General features: G+C 54.5%; 1 protein-coding gene across 2 annotated transcripts in view; it reads right to left on the bottom strand.

Annotated features, from left to right (window-relative positions):
* The window catches only part of DSCAML1 (DS cell adhesion molecule like 1), a 75,654-nt gene that overhangs the window by 42,841 nt on the left and 12,204 nt on the right, over positions 1-20,609 (bottom strand). The window lies entirely within an intron of this gene.

Below are 20,609 nucleotides of genomic sequence, written 5' to 3'. Positions count from 1 at the left end.
TACTGAGGAGAACAGCGTGTCTGGTGCTGACTGCCTGCATTGTGAGGGCCCAGCAGTATTAATGGGGCAACGTGTCCCTTGACAATGCTCATCTGTCCCCTCCAGACCCCAGCCTTGGGTCCCCAGGGCTCAGAGAGACAGAGCTGCACAGCCCTGGTGCTCCCAGCTCAGGGCAGCCCCACACACTGCATCACAGAGTCATCCCAGAATGGTTTGGATTGGAAAGGGTGTTAGAGATAATCCTGTTCCAGCCCTCTGCCATGGGAAGGAAACCTTCCACAAGACCAGGTTGCTCAGAGCTCCGTTCAACCTGGCCTTGAGCACTCCCAGGGACGGGGCAGCCACAGCTTCTCTGGGCAACCTCTGTCAGTGTACGGAGGAATGGGGTGGAAGAGGGCAGGAGGGTGAAGAAAAGCGTGGAAAACACCCACACTGTGGCAGTCCCTGTGAGGGACCTCCTGGCAGCCTGAGGACAGGTACTGCACGGGTCCCTGCTCAGCCTGGCACTCGGGAGAGGAACTGCACAGGATGGGTAAATACCTGTATCAGCAGAGATTATCTCCTTCTGCCTGCAAATATTTGCTCACCAGAGCAGATAGAGCAGAGTCGAGCAGACGCTCAGCCCCACACATGCAATCCCACGCGCTCCAGCGGCTCCAGAATCCCTGTGCTGGCCAAAGGTTGTGGGATCAATGGCCACAATCCGGCGGGTGCTGCACTCCGGGTCGGGACCACGAGTCCCAGCCCCACTTTACACACCTGGGCAGGGCAGGAGGGAGTGATGCTGGAAACACTGGGGGGGGACTCCCCCAGGGCAGGACCTTGAGGTGTTCCACCAGGTGTGACACCAGAGGCCACCCCAGCACTGCCACCTCCAGCAGTGCCCCAGACCGAGTGGCCCCAGCACTTGGGACTGGGGTGAGTCCCATAGCAAGGGCCACACATGGTGTCAGCTCAGATGGGTTTCTCAGCCTCCACCCTGCCCCAGGTCACTCTTCTCCCCACACATGAGATGTAAACCCGGGACAGCAAAGGGGTGGGAGGGTTTAACTGACATGGAAGAACCTCAGAGCAAAAAGTACTGGCAAAGAAGTGTGAAGCTTTAGGAATTACGGCACTGAGCCACCTGGGACACGTGCATATTGACTTAGACCCAAGCCTTTAATAAGGCAGCTAACAGCATTGCTTTTACATTCATCCCTCTTACAAGCTGAACATGCCCAGGACAAGTTCATGTTCCAGCTACAGCACTCGCCGGGCTCAACCGAGGGATTACGCAGCCTTGTAGCTACACTTGCCTCCTCTCCCCTTTCTTCCCTCTCTCTGTTCTGCCTTGGTGTCAGGTCAAACAGCTCTTCCCGCTCCATGTTTTGGCGTGTGCTTTGCCTGCAGATCACACACGTACCTCGGGGTCCCTCCTGATGTGCTGGAGCCCAGGTGAGACGCTCCTGCCCTCTCCTTTTGTAGCTGCTGAGGAGCGGGGCACACAGCCTGGCTCTTTTCAAGTCATTTTAAAGGATTCACCTTAACATCTCTGTCACTGGCGGACGGGTCTGGAAAGCTCCCCGAAATCCTGCACCTGCGCTCCAGAGCCACTCACACTGACACTGCCGGCACAGCTCAGCAGATTAATGTCACAGCCACACGGCACAAACGCCTAGTGACGGAAAAGAGATGGCAAAGGGCAGGAGGAGACTTCACACGGACATTAACGGAGGCTGGAGTACATTAATATTATCGACAGGCTGTCAGCGAGGCTAAAGAAGCTGTGCCAGCCCTAAGCAGGGGATGGAGGCACGACAGCGGCGTGGGGATGTGCAACAGCGGCTGCACTGGCCATGGCTGGGGACCGTGGGGTGCTGGGTGGGAGGGGAGCCACACAGAAAAGGTGGCCTTGGGAGCTGGGGCTGCAAGGATGCAGGGCAGGGAGGCCAGAGGAGAGGGAGGCAGGCGCAGAGTGCCCTGACCCGTGAAGGAGGGGCCCCGGGAAGGCCCCTCGGCCACCCACATGCTCCCTGTCAGCTCCACGCAGGCCGGTGCCCTGATGCCTCGCCAGCCTGCCCGCGGGTGACAGGGGCTGGGAGAGGGGAAGGAGACACTGGGGCACGCTGGCACACTCAGGGGAGCACCTCCCCGCGCCCAGCGCCCTGTGGGCGTGCAGGAGGACACGACATCCCGGTCCTGCCCTGCTGCAGGGCATCACAGGCTCCGTCCCTGGCAGCCCTGGCTGCAGGCGAGGGCTCAGCGCCGGCGGCAGAGCGCGGCCTCGCAGTCCTACGTGCGCTGAAATACGGCGGTGGGAAGTCCCCTACTGCTCCCCGTGTAGCATTTTATCTTAATAACATTTTATCTTGGATGACAAGCCTGTGTAATGTGGTTTAAAAGCCACGGCTACGCTGACACTGGAACGGGGGAAAGGAAAAAAGCTCTTTTCTCCCGTCTAATACATTTGCTGAGGTCACAACTTCCAAACCTCTCGCTGTATCTCGCTCGCCAAGCCGGGAGCTGCTTTGTAGAGCAGCTCAGAGAGAGCGGCGGGAGCTCAGCCCTGCTCCTCCCTCCCGCTCAGGGTTCTGGCTATAAAGGCTCCAGCTCTCGCTTTCCTTTGCAGTTTGGGCTGGGGGAGGTCTTTTCTTCTTCCCCTGCTCCGTGCAGGGAGTGCTGGAGGCTTTGAAGGGGGAACTGTGAGGCTTTGCTGCATCCCAAGGCTGGCAGGAGGCCGAGCCCCACCGAGTGACCTGCCCATCCCACCTGCAGGGCGGTTCAGGAGCAGGTAAAGCCACTTGCACCCCTGGCATAACCCCTGCACAGCCCAGAAGTGAAGCCAGCTGGGCTATCCTGCACCACACCAACTGTCCCAGGGCCAGCAGATGGATCTGCCAGCAGATGGATCAGCACTCCTGCAGAATCCAGCCCTGCCCCAGCCCTGTAGCACCCAAATTTCCCAGGGATTGTGTCCCTGGTGGTGCGAGCACCGCAGCGATGCTGCACAGCACGTTATCATTAAGGAGACAGCTATTCTGGTCTAATTGCCAGTGGTTCACAGAAAACATGGCAGCCTCTGCCTGCTCGGAACAGAACCGTGTAATCACCCTAAAGACAAAGGATGCCCGAAAGAAAGAGTGAAAATAGAGATTAAAATAGAGAGGGGACAGAGGCAGGCAGCCAGGTTGACTTGGGGAGGGAGGAGACACTGACCCAGCAATGAGGGTTAAGCTCTTCTTGTGAGAGCTAATTTAAGGTCAGGCAAATCCTGCTGACAGATTATTTTTCACCTAAAACATTCAGATCGGTGGCTCGGCCACGGCAGCACAGCAGGACCTGGAGAGCAGCTGGAGGAGCTGCTGGAGGTCCCACGGCCCAGGCTGGAGAACAGGCCAGCCCTGTCCCTGCCTGGGACCCGGGTGAGCACACAGACCCTGCCCAGCTCCCCGGCAGCAGCCGGAGCAGCCCTTGCCAAGGTCCAGGCCAATCCCACCCTGTGCAGCCACCCTGCTGGTGCCCCAGGAGGGGTGGGAGTCTCCCCCCACCCCAGCCTGTCACTCTGTCACCTCTGCTTTGCTGTGACAGACAGACAAGCCCCAGCTCGCAGGACCATCAATTATTCACACGCACTATTTCTGAATATTGATGTTAAAAGCAAATTCCCGGCTTGCCCCTCGCCTGCATTTCCAGTGGGATTTCCACGCCACAAGGACCCACATTCCTGTGGAGCCATCGTGGGGGAGGGAGACACGGAGGGACCTCCACTGCCACCAGTGGGTCTGCTGGCACCGGGTCTGGGGGCTGCAATTTGGGAGCAGGACAAGAAGCCCCCAAGGCTGGGGAGTTTCCCAACCTGTTCCTGAGGGATTCAGCCTGGAAGGCTCAGGGAATGAAAGGATGTTTCAGCCAGAGACAAATGGAGCTTGCTCTCCCCCTCGATTGTTCACAGGAAAATATTTGTAAACAAACGCTTCCTGCTTGTGTTTATACAACTTTAAGAGACTTCAAATGGAAGCCTGCTCCCCACACTCTATCATTACCCTTCATTATTGCAATTTTCCAGGCTTTAGGTGGCTGGAGAGGGAAATCAGAGGATAATACACCACTCTGAAAGCTGCAGGAAGTTAAACAGGGAGTGAAGCAAGCCCAAGCAAGCCCAGTGACACCAGGGGCACGCGATGGGCACTGGCCATGCACACCCAGCACAGCTCCTGCATCCAGGAGACCCTTGTTTGCTCTGCAGAGAGGTGACACAGAGGACAGCAAGGAAGGGTAGAGCAGGTAACGAGGAGTTTGGTAGTGCTGGATTATTTAGGAACCACAACAATGAGCCCTGATACACCACAAAGATAAATGATCGTGCTGGGATTCAGAGAAAGAACAATTCTGACCCTACGTGCCAAGAAAAACCAGCAAGGTGCTGCAGCCACTTATGGAGAGAGGACAACTGGCCCAAAACACTAGGGAAGCTCAGGTACCTGCTGTGCCCCTCCAGGCTGGAGCACCTCACCCAAGCCCAGGTCCCAGACCATCCTTACTCAACAGACCCCTCCTCCCTTGGCCTAAAGGTCCCCTGGTGATGGACTGAGCGTCCATCACACACAGACAGCTGAGATTTCACTGACTTGCTTATCATCATCAGTCGGTGCTGGAACAAAGATCAGCCAATGGACACTCTTGTAACAGAGAAGGGCACCAAAAGGAAATCTCATTTGTAGATCATTGCCTTGATATCTCAGCATTTTTTACTCCACAGCCCTCTTTTATACAGCCTTGTTTACTGCGCTGGTATCTCATCCCACAGATTCATCTCGGATCATCGTTAAGGTTCCTCCCCAGCTTGCAGAGATGCCTCTGTTTACCATAAAACTCTATGTTGAAATTTCAGATTAATTAAAAGCTGCAAATTGCAAAGCCAGATGTGATAACTCACATCTTCACCCTTGCAAAAAAAAAAAAAAAATGGGAAGATGAGGAGAGTGTGAAAGCTCTTGGTTCATAGCACGGCCTGTCCCCCAAGATGTTCACCCCCTCCTCACTGTGACCCATGAGCTGAGCACCCACTGCCATCGAGGGCCCTGAGAGACATCTCTCATGTGGCAGAGAGTCACACACAAGCCCCAGGAGGGTTCCCACCTTTCCCAGTAACACCCCCAGTGATGATGGCACTGCTCGGTGCCTGCCTGCTCACACGGGCGCTCTGCGTCCAACACGCAGGGAGAGGCGATGCTGCAGAGGGCACCCTGCCAGAGGTGCCCTGTCCCCAGGCAGCAAGGGAGCCCCACAGCCACCCAAATCCCCCGGACCAAGCTCTGCTCTGCCCCGAGCCGGGGCCAGGCTGGCGGGAGCGGGACCTGCCGCAGCTGCGGCAGCGCAGAAAGGGGACAGACGGGATCCCCCCGGGCTGGGGACGCTGCTCCTCGTGCCCAAGGACATTCACGCAGCCGTGACCACCATCTGCTCACTGGCAGCACGAGCCAGCTCGGCCTCCAGCGCAACGGCATCGCCTCGACGCAGGCACAGGGGTCACCCCCTGCTCCCTGCCTCCCCAGCCCTGGTCCAAACACCACCTTCCTGGCACTCCACTTACACCTCTAAGAACAGCCCGGCAGGGGGAAGAGGGGTTGTTCAGTACCTCCAATTCCTCCCTGTTTCCAGCTCCCCTCCAGGAGCAGTGCCCAGTTTGACTGGTGCTCCCTCCCGCTGCCCTCATCCCATCACTCCGCAGGGCACCCGCAGGAGAGGGGCAGGCACCAACATCCCTCCACTCCTGAGCTCCCACTCACTGCAGAGCTCTTAATGCATTTCTTGGCCAAGGGTGAGGAGATTAAACACTCTGTAGAAGGCGAGCTGACACAAGCTGACAGACCTGAATCTTCTGCACATGCATAAGTGCCAGTCCTCATCACAAGGACGCTCATGTGCCAGCCTCATACCTATCACTTGGGCTGGGAGTCAATCTAAATAAAGCAAATTCACTTGTTCTGATGGGGAGAGGGAGTTGCTGGGCTGTCATAAGGTTGAACTCAGCTGGCATCATTCTAAAGTAGAAGGTGCTGCAGGAACAGAAAACACAGGGTTTCCAGCCTCCCAGGAGCAAGAGGAAGGGAGTTTTGCTTTGCTTGAAAGCAGCCATGCCAGGAGACAGCAGTCAGCCCCAGGCCCACGGCTGTGAGGAGCTGGGCTGTGGAGTCACAGAATCACAGAATCATTTAGGCTGGAAAAGACCTCCAAGATCGTCAAGTCCAATCTTTGACTGATCCCCACCTTGTCCCCCAGCCCAGAGCACCGAGAGCCACATCTGGTCATTTCTTGAACACCTCCAGGCATAGGGACTCTGCCACCTCCCTGGGCAGCCCCTTCCAATTCCTGACCACCCCTTCCATGATGAAATTTTTCCTGATGTCCAGCCTGAACCGCCCCTGATGCAGCTTGAGGCCACGTCCTCTCATCCTGTTCCAGGTTGCCTGGGAGAAGAGGCCAACCCTCACCTGGCTACAACCTCCTGTCAGACATAAGTGCCAGTCTCTTGCTCCAGGGATGGGAGAGACCCCAGAAACCCTGCAGGAACACAGATTTCTCCCTTGGTGGGGAGGACCACCTTGTGCTGCTGCCTGCTGGGGCCCAGCCTTGTCCATCCCACCCTATTCATGGGCCAGAGCTGAGACCAGAGCACGGCCTGGCACGTGGCTGACTCCTCCTGCCCACCTGAGCCAGTCCTGCCAGGATACCAAATTTCACCTTATTCCACTCCAATACAGAGCCCAGCCACCCCACAGAATCCAAGAATGGTGTGGGTTGGAAGGGACCTTAATGACCATCTTGTTCCACCCCTTGCCACGGGCAGGGACACCTTCCACTAGACCAGGTTGCTCCACGCTCTGTCCAACCTGTCCTTGAACACTTCCAGGGACAGAGCATCCTCAACTTCTATCCCTCTCCTTCCCTCCTACCTCCCAGTGCTTGGCTGCAAGGATTAAGACTCATTTCCAATGAAGTTTTCATTATTTTCTGCTCTTCTTCTTTATTCCCCAACTCATTTGCATTACAAAAAAATTAAACAAAAGCTGCTTTTTTGAATCTCCACTCATTACTCCCATTACATTTGTTAACATCATTATCTTCAGCTGAAGATGGCAACTATTATCAAATGTTGCAGAGCTGCTGCAGACCTCTTGCTATATTACTCCGGAAAATTGCTTTAATGCTTATGCTTTTAGCGGTTTGAAAAAAACCAGCTATAGCATTAGAAGTCATAAAGAAGATAAAAAAGTGCATCACTTGATAATATGTGCGTTTTTTTCCCCTTTACACTGAAACATAAATACATAGAGGTAATGCAGGATGCAAAAGCTTTTCCTCCTGTACCTTGATCCACCACAGACCCTCCGATCTGACCCTCAGATTCACCTTCTCTCTCTCCAACACTTTTCTTCAAGAAAAAGTGTTATAATGAAAGCTGGGATCAAAAGGAAAACATGCCAAAGATGACACAGTTCGTTTTTTCCAGATTATGGCAAAATAACTCCGAGAAAGGAGAGACAGCGCTAACGGCTCAGGGCAAGGGTGCTGAATCCCTGGATTTAGGGGCAAGGAAAGCCCTGAGGGACTGAGCTGCCCAGGGAGCAGAGCAGGCTGAGGTGGCCCTGGCACAGAGAGGGTGGTGAGGAGGGGTCTGTCACCCTCTTCAGAGGACACAGGCACTGCTGCTGCTGCCATGGGAAGCAGAGGAGCAGCCCAGGGATCCCACCGGTGCTCCATGAGGGAAGATACCTGGAATGCCAGCAGCCTTTAGGCAGGAGGGAGCAGTGCTGGGACAGGAGAGGCTTTGCCTGATTTTAAACACACATTACAGAACTGAAATTTTCATTATAATTAAATGCAAACCCCTCTAAGTTCAGAGCTCTGGCTGCAACCCCGGGGACTCTCTGAATGTGAGATGGGGGTTTCTCTGGGCCCTGTTCAGAGCCAAAGAAATCTGACAGCAAAAGCCTGTCCCAACAGAGTCCCAACACAGCTCACAGGGGGAAACAGTGGCATCACATTCAACATCCAGCAGCACCATCTCTCCTGACAGATCCAGGAGAGTCCTGTTGCCTTTGTGGGTGCATCTCTGCTCCCTGCTAACAGTTCAGTGGGACTAATGACAGGGATATGTCTCAGGGTCTCAGTGCCTCTTGCTTTCAACTGGAAAGCAACACAGATGACCCTCAGAGCACTGATAACATCTCTGCTCAGCTTGGCTCAGATAGCTGGAAGGGAGTCTTAACCAAGAAAAGAAGATTAAAAAAGAAGGAGCTAAATGCAAGCGTGCAGAAGCTGGAGAGGCAAGATTTGGCAGGGCAAAAAGAAATTGGGATTGGGGCTTCCGAATCCCCTTCCAAGGAAATGATGTGTCTCCAGGGTCACCATGAAAACAAAATATACACAAGAAATTCTTCCCCGTGATGGTGGGGAGGTCCTGGCACAGGTTGCCCAGAGAAGCTGTGGCTGCCCCAGCCCTGGAAGTGTCCAAGGCCAGGTTGGACAGAGCGTGGAGCAACCTGGGACAGTGGAAGGTGTCCCTGCCCACGGCAGGGGGTGGAACAAGGTGATCTGTAAGGTCCCTTCCAACCCAAACCATCCTGCGATTCCATTCTAAAGGCTTCCAGACACAATTGCTGAGGAGCAGAAGGGGCAGAGACCCTCATGGCAGAGGTGAAGGACAGGGGGAGGCGGAAGGGGAGTAGCAAGAAGGTGGGAGCGAAGGATCCACTGTAAACCACGGGAACTGCTCGCACACCACAGCGCAAAGAGACATCAAACACGGCCTGAGCGGGCACAGGGAGCAGGGCAGAGCCCAGGGGTAAGGGACAGAGGAACACAGGAGCAGGGCAGGGCTGTGCTGCCCCTCAGCCAGGCCATTCCTGCTCTGAGGATGTGGCAGCACAGCTCAGCAGCCGGGACTGTGCACAGACCCCGCTCCAGCACCGCCGGAGCTGATTTACGGAGCCGGCAGGAGAGGTCAGATCTCAATAGGCTTTCATCGATCAGCTAATTAAACTGAGGCAAAACAAACATAATGAACGTCAAAATTTACAACCCCTGCCACGGGTTCAGGTGCAGCCAGAGCCCAACCCACCCATTTCTCTCCTAACAAGCCTGGACGGGCTGGGCACGTGAGGGAGACCCAGGCACCTCTCCAGAGCAGGCAGGACGTGCAGGGACTGCACTCCCACCTGCAGCACCAATACTACTACTAGTATTTGCTACAGCAGTAGGAAACTGCCAAGGTTGAGGCAGCACAGAGGTGCTAAAGGCTGCCAGAAAGGAGCCAAAAGCGTGTCTGTCCCCAGACACGGGGCCCAGCACACTCGGAGGGCGGCACGTGAAGCGTGACACCCAAATGACCTGCTTTAACCACGCACGAGTGCCAAACTCACACGGGCCCGTGCTGCGAGTTCACGCTTGGTCACACAGCCCACGAGACCCACACAAAGAGATTTAAATTATCACTGTGTTTTCCATTAGGCTTTCGGTGTTGGTTTAAGCTGCCCAAACAAATAATTATGGCCTTATCTCCATCACGCAGCAGCATTAGCCACAATTCATCATTTTTAGCTTGTTTCAGACATTGTGTACATACGGATAAACAAAGAAGAAATTCAGCCATTCACATTTCCTAGGACCTGGCACTGCAAGATGCCAACACGGTGCAGACGGGCATTTGGTTAAATCTGCTCTCCACTACAACAAAAATATAATCTCCAAAGAACTCTTCTCTGCAGGAAAGAGAGACACGTGTGTGTTTTTAACAGCTTCTGCAAATGAAATGATCACATCTACAGGGCTGAGGTGTGGAAACAATGCTCAGCGAGGGCACACATGGATGTGGTCCATACCTGTGGGCTCTCTCTCCCCTTCCCCAACCCTCAGGCAGGAGATCCCCCACCAGATGTTATGCAGCTGCAAACTAGAGCCGGTGCCCTCAGCACCCAGAGCACTGGAGGAGCCAAGTGGCTCTGCTGGATGTCAGGGAGGAATCCTGACACAGGCACTCCAAAACCTGGCCCACCACCAGGCTCACCCGGAGAGCCGGGGCGGAGTTAACTATAACTCACACGCCATCCCTAGATAAGACACGACAGGTTATGCCAGAGCTCTGCCAAGAAAGATCAGGGAGATGATTATGAAGTTAATTCTTGACACCGTCGGGCGCGTGTTGTACATCTATTGTATGCAATAGCCACAGCTCTTGTTTAAACAACGGGACGTGCCAGGATGTCGGATTGATTATACAATAGCTGAGCATGGGGAGCAGCACTAAGTGCGTGGAAGTCGGCCAAGAGGCAGAGGGAGTTCACCTGGGGCAGCCAACAATCACCTCCCTGGAAAGAGCCACGTGTGTCACATCCCATCTGGGAGGGAGAACCAGGCTGGGCACCCACCAGCCACCCAGGTGATCACCAGCCCCCACCCAGGGGCTGCTTCCTATCTCCTGCTCCTTGTGAACGCTCGTGCCTTTGCACAGCTTTACTACTGGGAAGAGTATGAGCGTGAAAACAAGATGTAGAAACATTTACGCTCCTCCTGCTCGGGAGGCGCCTTCTGAAACCGCAGCGTTCAGAGACACTGCAGTGCCAGGCACCCTCACCACCGAGTCCTGGGCCAGCACTGCACATGGAACACACGAGCTGCAAGCCAAAGGGACGATAAATGACACCCGAGGAGCATCTCCAGTGGTGGCAGCAGCTTCCCCTGCCTGCAGTACGCTGTTCCTCCCCGATGCAAATGAGATCTGGTTTGCACAGAGAAGCAGCTACAAGTGATCAGTCAGGGGCTGGAGCAGGGTCTGGTGAACACAGAGTGATGACCAGCACAGAGTTTTCATTTCAGCCACAATCAAAACTCCCCAGTAATGGGGTAGCACAGGCCCTGTCCTTCTCCTTGACCAACACACGGCAGGTCTCAGTGTCTGCACGGGCATTTCTTCCCCAGACCCACGAGAGCATTTACAGCCCTCCACAGTGCCCAACACTGAGCACCAGGCTGGCTTGGGCAAGAGAAACCACTTCTGCACAAGCCCAGGCTGAGTCTGACTGTAAGGGGTACCCCTCACTGAGGATGTCCAGCACAGAGGGAAAAGTGGGCATGGGGAGGCTGGGGAGGGGTGACAGCACCTGAACAGGAACCCAGCTGGTTGTGACATGCTCAGCCATGACAATTTATAGTTTTAAAGCTGCTTTCAGTGGAAAGACCCAGAACAGGCAACGGAGGCTCTGGAAAGGAATATTAAACACTGCAGAAATAAAAGGTATTGCTCAAGAGAAAACATAACAAGGCTGAAACCCAGCGTGGTGCAGCCTTCAGATGAAATGGAGATGAGCTGCGAATGAATTGCTCCCTCTTGGGGGAATTTCTGCCTTTTTAAGGAGGGAGGGCAGACCCGTCCTTCCCCGAAGGGTGAGGGTGGGATGGAGTCCAGGGGTGCTCTCCAGGGCTGGAGCAGCAGCATGCAGAACCTCTCTGTCTGACCATGCCATGGCACTCCCACCTGGGCCCTGCCATCACCTCCATCACCAGGAGAGCCAGCTGGGCACTCATCCCACCCTGGGGAGGGTCCCCGTGCAAAAACCAGAGAACAGGAGTCCAGGCAGAGGCTGGAACTCCTGGGGCACAGCGAAGGGAAGGTGTAGGTTGGATATTAGGAAAAGGTTCTTCCCCCAGAGCGTGGCTGGGCACTGAACAGGCTCCCCAGGGCAGTGCTCATGGCCCCAAGGCTGCCAGAGCTCCAGGAGAGTTTGGACAACGCTCTCAGGGACAGGGTGGGATTGCTGGGCTGTCTGTGCAGGGCCAGGGGTTGAACTGGATGATTCCTGTGAGTTCCTTCCACTCAGGATATTCTGTGATTCTATGACCCCCTGCCTCTCCCCCAGCCCTGCCCGGGGTCCTGCCATACCCCCAGTCCTTCCACATGCCCTAGTTCTCAGTGCCATGTGGTTGTACGAGAATCTCAGTTTCCAGTTAAAAATAACACCAGTCTCTAGCCCTCAAAGGTGCAGAAAAACGTGACCTCTAAAAATCCCGAAACTGAAAGGCAAAGCAAATGAGTCCCAAATTTGTCTACGCTATAAACGTCAATTTCTTTTTGAAAGAAATGAATGTTTTTGATGAATGTTTTCTTGAATGCCTGCTTTTGGCAGTGCTGCCATCTGTGAAAAATCTCTGCCACGCTCGCTATTAAGATTTCATTTCCAAGAAGAGCTCATAGCTGCTTTAATAAATGGTTAAAAGATTGTCAGGAGTCCAAAGGGCCAGCAGCTTGTTTACCACAAGTGGCTTCTGTCACCAAGTAAAGCACCTTTGACTGATAAGCTTAGAGCCCGCCAGACCACATGCAGCTTCCTCGCAGCCCTCTAACAAGCGACACTTTCAGAAGCACTTTAGCTATGTTGGGCACTTAGGAACCTAATCCCTATCGACTCTGAATGAGATTTATGGCCCTGAATGGCCAGCTCGCTTGTGAGAGGTCCCTGGGTCATGCCGAGCCTTGCAGAGGCTTCACCCAACGTCCCCCAGTCCTGTGTTGGCATTTTAACACCATTCATCAACAAAAAGCACAAACCCCCACTGGGGTGAGCCCCCAGCCCAGACCTCAGTGTGGGCCCTGCAGCAGCACCCACAGCACCAGGCGCTGCCAAAATCCTTCAGGAGGGGCCAAGGACACATCCAACAGCCCCAGCCCGGGCTGTGCCCACCAGCCTGGCACTGGGGAGCCCCTGCAGGCAGTCCTGGGGTGGCACAGAGCAGCCTACCCCGCTCTGAGGCTGCACACCCCCCGTGCATCCCTGTCACAGCAGGGATGGCAAAGGGCAGCGATCCGAGGAGCCTTCCCGTGTCAGCACCAAGGCTCCCCGGCTTAGCAAATGGAGTCCTGAAATGGCTGGTGTATTTGTAGATCCTCTGCGTGACTGAATCAAGAGGAACAATAAGATCTTTTTCCAGATTCGGCAAACATCAGTATAATAAAAAAAATTAATTATATGCTTGAACACATGCACCAGAGCAATGCCCTGTATTTTCTCCTAATTGTTCTCCAAGCCTTGCAGAGCCACATTTAAATAAAAATGAAGCAGTTATTTAAACCGCAATTAAAGATGGAGCAATTTATTTTTAAACTTGAACTATCGTCAGCAGAGCAGGAGAGGAGGAAGGGGGGCTGCCCTGGGACCCCCAATGCCACTGGAGCCACAGTGCCAGGTGCTCCATGAAGGATGGAGAAGGCACAGAGCACACACCCTTCCACCAGCCTCTCCAAGGAGTGCAGGGGCTGCATCCCGCTCCATCCCACAGCTCCATCCCACAGCTGGCACAGACCACAGCAACCTCCGAGCCCCCTGCCCCAGCCCAGACCTTGGTGCCACTACAGGATTTGGGGTTTAAGCCCCTGGGAAGGTTTAGCCCTGGCTCCAGAGCTGGGATCAGCTCCTGCCCACCCAGTGGGCAGACTCAGAGCAGGCACTGCGGATGCTTTGGGAGGCATCTGCACCTCTGGGCTCATTTGCTTCCAACCAGGTGCCCATCACCACAGCCCCAGGTTCTCTCCCCAAATCCCAGCCAGGGGACTCAGCCCTGCCTGCCCCAGCAAGGTGACAGAGTCCCACACCCGGAGCAGGGAGCACCCTCGACAGAAAGAGGCTGCTGGGAGGGGGCTGGGGAGGGAGGAAGAGCAGCAACCACAACAAAAACCCACCCTCTCTTTTCATAAGACAGCAGAATTTATCAGCCTGCAGCCCTTCACATCTGTCTCCTCATACAAAATGAAAGAGGCTTTGAAAAACAGAGGAGATGAAATAAAGTCGTCTGTGTGAGGAAGCTGGCATCTCTGCCACTGTCACTGTCACCATGGCAGGAATAATGACCGGGATTGTTTCTGCATCTGTGGATGTGCGCGGGTGCACGGGGAGGAGGGGGAGGGAGACACGCTCCACCCCCACCCCCCTCCCTGTCCACAGGCACCCCAACCCTGCTCTGCCCACTCGGGATGGGCTGGACACGCACACCCCACCCTCCCAGTGGACACACCAGTGGCGGTGGCACGAAGATGTGATGACTTCAGCTCTGCTACACACAGCACCAGCTCCTCTCCCTCCACAGCCCAGCACAGGCCCCAGGGGCAGGTGGCTCAAGCTCACAAAAACATGTGGTTTGGGAAGAGGTTTGACCTGTACAGCTCTCACCTCACTTGGCTTTGCTGTAGCAATTACTGCTGGGTAGGCACTGCTCCCAGAGGAGACCCCGGGGCAGCAGGACAGGAGCCAGCAATGTCTTCACTCCATTAGGTGACACTTAAATAGAGGTATAAAAGGAGAAAGATTGGGGTTGGGTGGAGAACCTGAACACGCCAGCAAGCCCATTTCTCAGAGCTGGCTTTGGCATTTTCTTGTGTTGATTCTTGTGACTGATGATCCTCGTGGGTCCCTTCCAACTCAGGACACTCTATGATTCTAGCCTATTCTGTGATTTTTTTTAAGGGATTTTGGTGCATTCCAAGCCCATCCTGCAGAGTGCCCCAGGCAGAGGGGTGGCTCCTAAGGACCCCTCAGGCAAGGTGGTCCATGGCTGAGCATGGGTTGCACCCCTGTGCAAAGCCCCCCGAGCTCCAGCCCCGTGCCCAACATCCACACCACCCTGCCCAGCACACGGAGTGGTGATCACAGCCTCAGCTCGAGCTAACCCACACCCCAGAGGTGAGCTCTCTGCTAGCAGGAAGGCCTTTAAAATGCACAAGAGCATTAGAATTTAGCAAGTACCTTCTGAACAGGGAGACAAGACCACTGCCCTTGCAATTCAGCGAGGATCTGGATCCTCCAGGCTCAGCCCTGCGGGCAGGCAGGAACAGTGGTGGGTTCAGCAAGGTGCAGAAGGCACATGTAGCACCAGGTTTCATTATACAGCTCAGCTCCATGGGAGCTGTGCCCCGTAACCTCCTCTGAGGGCTGTGCTCAGCAGAGAATCCTCTCACAAGGACACACAGAGCACAGCCCAAGGGTCTCCCAGCTCCTCCAGGAAAGCCCAGGAACCTTGTAAGGTCAAGAACACATCACCACAGGAGGTTAATCAGCCTCTGGCTGCACCTCCAACCCCCTCCTGCCCACGTCACTCCCCTTCCCCACATGTCACCACCGGGGTGCTCCAGGGGACTTCCCTCTTTTTCCCAGCTCCTCTGCCATTTCCTGCAAAATCTCAATGTGCAATTCAGAGTGTGATTGGAATGATGTATCCTGCTACACAGAGTCACCCTGGGACCCTGGAGAGCCCAGACATGCATCCTTCTGGCTGCCACCAGCAGACCCTTCCTCCTTGCATCCCCTCTGACTGATTCCTTCCTCCTCCTGCTCTCTGCACTCCAGGAAGAGATTTAGAGCCCACCTGCCTCCCATGGGATCTCCAAACCCTCAGCCATCCATCCCACTCTCTACCTGCCATTCATCCTTTCCCTACAGCACAGCTGCTCCTCGGGGTGGCCCAAGATTCCCACTTACAGGTGCACCAAGGGACAGGGATGCCAAGTGTGAGATCAACAGCCCCTTTCCTTCTCCAAACCCCTCTGCAACCAGCGAGGCCCTGGCACAGGTTGCCCAGGGAAGCTGTGGCTGCCCCATCCCTGGAAGTGTCCAAGGGGTGGACACTTGGATGAGCAGGGGGGTGGAACTGGATGAGCTTTAAGGTCCCTCCCAAACCATTCTACGATCCCTTGCTCTGCCCTCTGCCACAGCTCCCCTTTCCTACAGAAGCTGTCACAGCGCAGCAAAAGCCGCCAACAAAAGCTTTGGCTCAGGACGGCCCGAGCTCAGAGTCAGCAAACCTCCATTTGAGCTCTGCCACGGGGGTGACTGGGCTGGGGGCCTGCAGAGCCCAGGCACCAGGAGCACGAGGTGCCACGGGGAGCAGGGTGACCACCCCGGCTGCTCCCAGAATCCTGTTTACTTGTTGTGGTCCCTCCGTGCGCTCTGTGTGTGTGCGTGTGTGTGTGTGAGATTGTCTCCAACGTGACTCTGCATTATCAGGGCTATAATGAGTCCTTGTTAAAGTGGATTTGATGGAATAATTATATTCCAAAAAAACCTGCGGGAAAGCGCTCTCCCCTCTTAAAGGGCAGGATCATCAAACGTTCTCGCCACATTATTTGCAGTCACACCTTCTGCTGCATCTGCTCCTTTTAAAATCTCTAACTCCAATCTGATCTGAATATATAAATCTGAATTATCACAGCAAAAGGAGATGTGCTCACACCTTTTTTTATCTGTTGCCATGGCGATTAGATAAAATTCACGCCAAGTCTCTGGGGAAGGATGAAATGATTTCAGACAGAATCTCACCCCACTTGGTGAGAATAACGCCTGGAGCTACTTCCCTCTGTAACAGGTCTGGGCACATGTCGAAGCCAGAGAGGGTGGCAAGGAGTGGGGGAGAAGGCAGGACACCTTTAGAGATCTCGAGGCCGACAGGGGAAAAGGTTTTGCAGCACCCCCAGACAGGGTAGGACAGGACAACGCTCGCTCCCATCACATCAGGCGGCTCCAGGTTGCGAGTCAGCCCGGTCCAGGCAGAGTGACAAAATCCAGTTGAAAAGGCCAACTCCTGGCCAGCCTGCTGCCCAATGGTCACAGCACCCTCCTCGGAGCTGCCTGTGTGGATTGCTCCCTGCACACGCCGGGAGGGAGCAGGGCAGGCAGCAGCAGCCCAGGCTCCCTCCTCTCCATGGAAAGCAGCAGGTCAGAGCCACCAGCCCGTGCTCAGCCACAGGGGACAGCAGGGACAGGGCAGTAGAGTGGCCTCGTGCCCAGCACGCTCAGACCCACAGCCTCCTGCTTTAAACCAGCTGGGTTATTGTTATTATTCAGGTCAAACCAAACCAAAACACCAGCAGCTGGACGTGACCCCCAGTAACTTCTCTGTGTCTCCAAACCTCTCCATGAGGACAAACACAGAAACAAGGGCAGCCTTTCGCCTCACCGTGTTTATTCTGTCCTAGCTTCCAGCTTTTCTCCAGGAACAGGAGACTTGTGTCCTGCAGAATAAGCCTATTGACTGGGGGACAATGCTGAATTATCCAGGTCCTGGCTCTTCTGCCCCTTGGATCATCCCTCCGTGCCCTATGGCACACAATGCCCGGCTGGGAGGGAATGCTGTGCCCACAAATCCATCCTCACGCCTCACCCCGGGACTCACCACGTCCTGGGATGGACTGCAGTGGGATTTGTGTGAGTTTCCATTTCTGCCATTTCAGAAAAAAAAAACTGTGCCAGTGGCAAGGTGCAGCAGAGGAGAGAGAACATTTTGGGGGGTATTGGTCACACGGAACCACAAGGCAGCTGCTGCACTTTCATTGCCCACATCACTAAACAGCCGCTGAGACGAGTTAAAGAACCCCATAACCAGCCTTGGGGACACCAGAGGATGGGGTAGAAAGGGTTGTGCAGGTCAAATGGAGCTCATATCTGAAGCACCACAACAGATCAGCTCAGGTATTTTGGAAACTCCTGAAAGGCTCAACCCATAACATGCACAAAAACACGTCTAAAACTTCACAGAACTCCTTTTTTTTTTTTCCCCAGCTCCATCCTTCTGGCAAGCTTTACGTTTTGCTTTCCAGAGAAAAGGCTTTGTGGATAACCAATGACTAAGTACATCCTCATCTCAGCAGCCCTTGGAGGATTTGTATTAGGCTGGTGACAAAGGCAGCCCCCTCAGAAACGGCGGTACCTTGAGAAGTGCTGTATTTAGATTTTTCCAACACAACCTGTCAAGTTACACGACACCAAAGCAGCAAATAGCAGCTCAGCTCTGGGTTTGCCAGGCCAGTAATGCTCACTGCCTCCAAATCCTGCTGCCCTTGCCAGTCCTGGTGCCAGCAGGCTGGGCAGGACGGGTGCCAAGCGCTGTCAGCTTTCCCTCGAGCTGACACGACGCTGTCACACCTGAGAGCACCACAATTTGCTCTCCAGGGACACCACAGAGAGCCACTCAACAACATTGGAAGTGCACAGGCACGTGTGTGCTCACAGGGTTGCAAAAGCCAAGCAGTGCTCAAATAAAAGCCTTGCAACAACCCAGCAGGGCCTGAAATTGCCCAAAAATCCACTTTCTAGTGTCTCAGGTAGCTGCCCATATTGTTTTTGTGAGCTGCAGCTGGACACACACCCCAGGAGTGCCCACGCACGTGGGACCCACACACAATAATAACAAAATAATAAAATAAAAGCTGTTTGCAATGTTGAGTTCTTAAACTGGTTTGTAGCAGGACTTTCTCATGCAAAAGGGTGAGGGGTGTGTAAAACACTGCCGTGCTCCCATCCTTCCCCTCAAACACACATCAAGATTCATCAGTAGCAGCCGAGTTTGAAATCCCAGCCCGGGTGTGAGGTGTGATTCTCCCCCCAGCCCTCTCCAGAGAGCACTGCTGCTGCCCTGCCATGCACACCCTCCTACACGGAGCCCCAGAGTCTGCAGCAAGGCTGGGAACGCCAGGCAAGATTGATTCTGATGTGAGCACCAGCAAAGCAAATGGCTTTTTGAGAACCCTGTAATTTCCCTGCAACCCCTGACTTCACTAAACACACAGCTTCCGACGGCAGCACGGTCAGGTGGGCACTAAACAAAAATGAGCTGCACTAATGATGATTTATGTGCCGGATAACCTGCCATAAAGAATTTATCTTTGATTCTGGGGTATGTTACCCTGGTGCCAAGTTAACCAAATAACTCGCCACGTGAGCTCGGGGAGGCAGGCGGCTCTCACCAGCAAGGCACCACCTTGTACTCACCAAACCCACCCCAAGCCCCCACCAAGAAAGCAGCAGGGCTTGAGTGAAGAGACACGAGAGGTTGGGAGCCCTGTAATCCCAATTAAGCAGAAAAAGAATCATCAATCACAGAATCACAGGATGGTTTGGGTTAGAAGGGACCTTCAAGCCCATTTCATTCCACCCCCCTGCCATGGGCAGGGACACCTTCCACTATCCTAGGTTGCTCCAGCCTGGCCTTGGACACTTCCAGGGATGGGGCAGCCACAGCTTCTCTGGGCAACCTGTGCCAGTGCCTTGTCACCCTCACAGGGGAGAATTTCTTCCTAGAACCCGAGAAAGCTCACAAAAGGGTCACCCCAGTCACGTACAGAGGCAGAGGTTTGAGCTCACGAGAGCAGCAGCCCCAGGGGAAACGCTCACTGCCCCTATTTCTGAGCTACAAATACTTTAGTTTGGTTGGGGAAAAGTTATTTACTGTGAAAACAGTCACTTAAAAGAAGTTTTGTGCCACAGAGAAGGCTGGATGGAGATTTCCCCTGCTCTGTGCATCAGGACTGTTCCTCCCCTGCTGCATCTCAGCTTGCTGGGAAGATGCCCAGCCTTCCACAGGGAGCACTAGAGCAAAGTTTCAGGGAAAGCAGAGAGTTTGGCACACCGAAGTCAGGAGAGAACACCACGTTACACAGCCAGCTGTGAGCACAGCTCGAGTGCACTGCTGACAGTCCTTCCACACACCTTTCCTCCTGCAGCAGAGTCTCACTGTGCTGAAGGCACTGCTGCGACCAGGGGGGGCCCTGGGGCCTCAGCACCACATCCCAGCTCTCCTCACCTCCACTCCATTCCCTCCAAACAGCAGGGATCCCTCCTCCTCCCCACTTAGAACCAGGACAGAAGCAGAAGATCAGCAGAGGTCAGGAAAAGAGTGTATTTTTGGTAACAGCAAATCCAGTTTTAGCTCTAACACACCAGCAACAAAAAAATAAGCTTCAGGCAGATACTATATTTGTAATCTAACGGCACAACATGTTTGCTTGTGTTGACTCTGCACTGTAACACAATTTATATGTTCTGTCTTTAGGGTAATTATTGCTTTAGAATGTTAAAATCGTTCCACCCTAATTAAATCATCATATTAAAAAATCCACTGCCACAGCAAAGTTGGGAACAAGTCTGGTTAAGATCACACAAGTGCACGGGTGCTCGGTTGGCAAAATCACTGCCAAGCCCACTGGCCACATGGGCACTGCTCAGCTCCATCCCACAGAATCCTGAACCATCAACTTCCCAGGAGGTGCTGCCAGAGCCAGCCTGCACTGAGGAAACAACACCTTGGGTTGTCCTGCTGAGAGGCCTCGTTTCCCACTCATCAAACAGCACAAGCCCGTGGTGGGCAGAGCATCACCCACATCACCCACGGTCCACCACGAGCATCACCTGAGTGCCTCTCACCCCAGAGATGGACACCACAAACTCCTCAGCCCTATCCACCACACCGAAATCCACTTCATATTCCCTTATCCACGGCCGTTTCCTGCACAGAAAGGCTGGCAAGGCCAGTCTGTCCCCCTGCCAAAGGTCGGGAGCACCACTTCCCTCCGCCTGCCTCTGAGCGCACATGGGCTGTGCTGAGTCAGCACATTGGCTGCACTCAGGAGGCACAGCCCACCAGCAAGAGCCACCACAGACCTCAGGAGAACCTGTCACCCCCCTCCAGGTGAAGTACTTTGCTCCTTAAGCTCCTTAAGGAAGAAGCATCCGTGCCAGAGGGATTAGAGCAATGGCCTCCCCTGCTCGGTCAGTGGTGCCCCAGCCCCGCTCCCGGCGGCACCGAGA

Source organism: Pipra filicauda, unplaced genomic scaffold, assembly GCF_003945595.2.
Source record: "Pipra filicauda isolate LSUMZ 115617 unplaced genomic scaffold, ASM394559v2 scaffold488_size445888_pilon, whole genome shotgun sequence".
Classification (NCBI taxonomy): Eukaryota; Metazoa; Chordata; class Aves; order Passeriformes; family Pipridae; genus Pipra; species Pipra filicauda.
Note: the sequence above shows the minus strand (reverse complement) of the source record. Positions and strands in the feature narration are given on the sequence as shown.